This window comes from Danio rerio, chromosome 24 (assembly GCF_052040795.2).
Source record: "Danio rerio strain M-AB ecotype USA chromosome 24, GRCz13ab, whole genome shotgun sequence".
Lineage (NCBI taxonomy): Eukaryota > Metazoa > Chordata > Actinopteri > Cypriniformes > Danionidae > Danio > Danio rerio.
Genome location: NC_141044.1, coordinates 11377904 through 11383350, shown reverse-complemented (window position 1 = coordinate 11383350; position 5447 = coordinate 11377904). Strand labels below are relative to the sequence as shown.

Here is a 5447-nt window from a genome sequence, read left to right as displayed (position 1 = left end):
ATTGCATCTGCCGAATTCCTCCACTTCCTTTTTCCCTCTTTCTCCTGCTTTCCGGTGCGCCTCCCTTAAAGGAGCCAGAGCACAACAATAACTTTCTCAACTAACACATATTAAACCTTGTATCAGACATATTGAACGTAAATAGAAAATCTTTTAAGTAGATTCAATAACATTTTTACAGTTATTAATTAGCAAAATATTAATTGAAATAATGAATAAAATATAAAGTTACATTGACAGCAGGTCTGCAAACGCAAACTAACCCACTCAATACAATTAGGGCTGCATGGGCAACATCAGTTGGAGGGCTAATGCAGATTTTAGCTCCAGCCCATCAAGCACCGGCCAGCTTTAGTGGTCTTGAATACGTTGGTTAGCTTGTTTGGGTGCGTTTGATGTGCGTTATAGCAAAACTCCACAATGCCATCCCTGACAGGCCCTGCCAGGTGCATTTTAATAGGGCAGACCTTATGACTGATTTTGGACCCTCTTGTTCCTTTCATTTAGGCTATTTATTCACTTATTTGTTATTACTTTGCATTGCTGCCCAAGTTACTAGCTTAAGGCAGTATAATATACTTTTATAGTAATAATAATGCGCACAGTTTTATTATTACATCAATGAATTAGTGCAACGATACCGTTTATATAAATGCGACAGATCTTTCAGTGCCAAACAAGTGCTTTACATTATTTTATTCTCCTTATTTATTTCCGTTTTATTTCAAATAATAAATGTTAAAAGTTTTAAGTAAAGACATCAAACTATGCCCACACATGCAAGCTAACCCGGTTAGACTATTCTATACCGATATAGTGAAATCAGCATAACACAAAAAATACGTTTAAAAATCAAGATTTAATATTAAATGCCATTTAATATTATTTTTAATATTAAACTATTTTTAAATTGTTTAAAAGTTTATGTAAATGCTGCGTTCAGGCTGCGTTACTTTAAAGTGTGCATTACCGAGCCTCATTCAAGCACTGCAGCAGAGAGCGTTGTCATGGAAATGGAGCAACGACACGACACGACCCCTGACCGTCAACAGCACTTCTCTCATGCGGCAGTTTTCACTAATTTCAGGTAAGTTTAGTCGCTAAAATCATGCAAATGTTACATACAACTGTTTCTGACACCTTTCTTACTGACAATTGACATCTTTCAGTTGAATATGTATTTTATAGAGACGGTTGTGTCTTTGGAAAAAGTCAGTTAGCATCTTAGCAGAGGAAACGTTAGCATTAGGCTACTAGCTCTTGTTTATACAAGTTTTGGCTTTTAATTACATCTTTATGTGTACATGAGAGGTTTGTCAATGTTTTATTGGAGGTAGTCTACTTTATTTAGCCTAAAATATGCACTTTACTGTTAAGGAGAGCAAATTAAAACGTTAAAGTTAGTACACATGTGTTACCTTACTTTGATATTTCACAGTAATGTAAACTAATGTTGATTTCAAAAAGTGCTCTGTGGTTTCAGGAGTAACAAAATTACCCCTACAACAAAATAGAAGAGCCAAGATGAAGGGAGCTGATCACAGAGATGGAGGAAACACAGGTAAGACTATAATTAACTGTTAAATAGATTCATGTGCATTTTTCATAATAAATCCCTATATTATCATGCATCTGATACATGTCTTGATTGCATTTATTTTAAGGTTTTGACATACAAACGTAAATGAGTGGTTTTAAACAAATTTTTACTTCGCTTTTCTCAAAGCTGAATTTACAGCACCAGTGCTCCAGTCCAAAATGTAATATTGTATTTATAATTTGCTGCTGATCAAGCAATATTTCTTATTTTTATTATGTTTTATTTCAGAATTCATTAATGAATAGAAAGTTTAAATTGAACAGTATTTGAATCAAAAATCTTAACTCTTTTCTGATCAGTTTTATGCATCCTTGTTTAATAAGTATGCATTTCTTAAAAAAATCTCACTGACTGCAGTAGTATACTTGACCGTTTAAGGTCTAGGGTCTATTTAACAATAAACAATAAATCCTGGAAAAAAAAAAGAAAATAGCTTACACAAGTATTTGCCATCACATCTGTTTTTAACATTCATTATTAGTTTTTATTCATTATTAATTCAGTCTTAAATGCTAAATCAACATCTTAGAATGATTTCTGAAGGATAAAGTGACATAAGATTTAAATAATGTTGATGAAAATTCAGCTTTAAAGTACAGCCATGAATTACATTTTAGGATTCACATTTAAAATATATATTTTTAGGTCCCTTACACTTAAACTCATTCTTAAGCCCAAAAATTAATATAATTTTTTTGGTACATGCATGATGCACAACTCATATTCATTTATGTCATGTCTTTTTTCTCTTTTTCTTTTGTTTTCAACAGCATCTTAAAGGGGCCCAATGGTTCTAGAGCCAATCAGCTTCTGAACATATTTATATGTAAGTAAAGTTTTGACTGACTGCCAGACAGTAATGAGCAAATGACAGTGTGTATCAGAGTGGCAGTTCTTTAAAACAAAGATCTGAAAATTGATGTAGATTTCAATTCAAAATGTATTTATTTTGAAATATTCATAATGCTTTGAGATATGTTCCCTTTATGCACTAGATGTCCAATTTTTCATTTCTTATTTTAAATGTTTGCAAACAGATCATTGCCATTCATATCTGTAAGATGATTTAGACATTCTTAGCTGCGAATAAATGTATACTTTAAGCATTTATGTAGCACTATGAAGTAATGTGGACCCAAATTGCTTTACAATCTTATCAGAGGTTTCACTTTACATGTTATTTTAAAAACTCATGTAAGCTTAATTTGCACATAAACAGCATGCACCATTAAATATTTGCTAAGGACTGTGGTGTTTTGTGCAGATCTGTTAGTAATATATATTAATGTTAATATTAATAAACTGCAACAAATTAGCCTATTAGAATGATTTTTGAAGAGTCCTCTGACACTGGAGTAATGATGCTGACAAATCAGCTTTGACCTTACATTAATAAATTACATGGTCACACTTTATTTTGCGGGTCAGTTTGTTGAATTTAAGTTACACTGCATTTACATGCCAACTAATTCTTATTAGATTATAAGTAGTCTGTTAGGTAAGGGTTGTGGTTTGGGTTAGTGTAAGTTGACATGTAGTTGCAAAGTTTCTTCTTGTCAGTTTAATGTCTGTTGAAGGAGCAGTATCAGCAGATATTAAGCAGACAGTCTACTAATACTCAGATGGACCATCAAAATAAAATGTTACCAAATACATTTTAAAATGTATTGACATTGAAAATTATTATTTTAAACTGTAAACATATTTTAGTGTTACTTAACTGTAAATGAATTTAATCAATCAAATCAATTCAGTCTTGATGTCCAATAAAAGACAATAAAAAATACAAACATTAATGTTCATAGTGACCTAGTTACTGATGATGGACAAAAATAATGACTGATGATTCTGTTATTTCAGGATAAGAAAGAAGCCTGCTACAAGAGAGACAGCGGAAGGGAGCCTCCAAGACATTTTTATTAGGATCTGCTAATCATGAGGGGGCAGACAAAAGAAACTGCATTTTCCTTCAGCTTAATATCAGGGGTCGGCACAGCGGAAGAATCTGGATATTACTCTGGCATATGTTTTACACAGCAAATGGCCTCCCAGCTGCAACCCAGCACTGTGAAACACCCATACACTCTCGCATTCACAGACACTTCTACACAATGTTCAAATTCACCTACAGTATAGCACATGTGTTTGGACTGTGGTGGAGACCCACACCAAAACAGGGAGAACATGCAAACTCCACACAGTAATGCCAACTGACCCAACCGGGACTTGAACCACCAACCTTTTTGCTGTGAGGTAACAGTCTGAGCCACTGTGCTGCCCCAGTGTAGTTCTTAAAAACTTCCAGATATTTTACAGTTTGATTTTGTAATGATAATGTATGTTTACATTTATTGTAATATGTTAATATTTATTCACAATGTAATGAATTTTTTATGTTATTTATATTAACGTTAAATGTTATATTAATGTTATAATATATTATAATAAATAATTATAATAATGTTAAATTATAAATAATATTTTTTTTTATAATGTTATAATGTTTTTTATAGTTTATTTTTATATATAATGATAAGACTCAAAGTTCGTCTTTTTATTATATGACAAACTTATTGTTGTATGGGTAATACTTTTCAATAAGGTTGTATGTATTAGTTAATGTTAATGTATTTACTAACGTAACCAATACATTTATTACAGTATTTATTCATCTTTGCTAATGTTGGTAAATGGTAAAAAAAAAAAGTTGTTCATTGTTTTTCCATCTTAATTCACAATTTATAAACTAAAGTTAACAAGCATGACTTTGGATTTTATTAATGCATTAGTAAATGCTGTACATTAATTATGGTACAAGTATTGGTGATACTTAGTTCATATTTAACCCTTTAACATTAACTAATGAAACTACTGTAAAGCGTAATTTTATGTAGTTTATATGCATTTTACATTTATTTTGTTATATTTGTTAACGTATGTGTTTTTGAAACAATTAACCATGATCTAAGTGTTTAACGTATGCTCGTTATGTATATTAATGTTATAATGATTAAGTATTTTGTACTTGATTTAATTATTGGACAAATTAATATTAAATGCAATTGTACAGGCTAAAATAATATTTAAAAATGACCTGTGGACCGACCGTGGGCCGCCAGCTAACACTTATTTAAAACCAGCTATCCGATGGCGGATGAGCAAATTGCCGGTGGACCGCGGGCGGCGCCCGCCGGTGGACCGCCGACTTTGCCGCCGGCGGGCCGCCGGTTAGCTGGGAAGTCATCACGCTTCACGTAGCCTTACCCAACCAATATAAATGAGGAAAAGTTAAAATTTACAATCTAATGTTATTTAAAAATTAAAAAAAAACAGTAGCTATTTGAGTTACATTTAAGGCATTAGTGTAGCCAGAAAAATACCAAAAAAAGATACCTAAATTCAGTTATTACCGTGAGAATTGGTTACATTTTGGCATGGATAACACGCAGGTAACTCACCTGAGTATATAACTTTTTTTCATAATTTTGAAGGTAAAAATAAAGATTTATGTTAGGCTATAATAAGTGTGGTTTCTTGATATTGTCCGGTTGGCATTTGTAAAAACGCCATCATAAACCATTGTGTTTTATTTATGATTTTATTTATTTATTATGCCTATTATAATAGCTTGTTTTCAGGTTACATTTTCTTTATTTAGGGCCATGAGCTATCAAAACAATATCGATATGAGCTGGTAAAATAGGCCTTAAATATATATTTGTATGTTTCATTTAAACGCAAAAGGCATTTTTAAGTGCCCTAACTTGACTGTTGCTGCATAATGGGATGTTTCTTTCACAGCTATTAAAATGCGCTTTAGCTATGTCAAAATGAAAGCAAACATTTA

General features: G+C 32.0%; 1 long non-coding RNA gene across 1 annotated transcript; it reads left to right on the top strand.

Annotated features, from left to right (window-relative positions):
• Positions 1-1004: 1004 nt before the first annotated feature.
• Positions 1005-4068, top strand: LOC147837973 (uncharacterized). Its single transcript, XR_015524804.1, has 4 exons — positions 1005-1087; positions 1484-1561; positions 2371-2426; positions 3461-4068. It is a non-coding gene; the product is annotated as an uncharacterized LOC147837973 (long non-coding RNA).
• The last annotated feature ends 1379 nt before the right edge of the window (positions 4069-5447 follow it).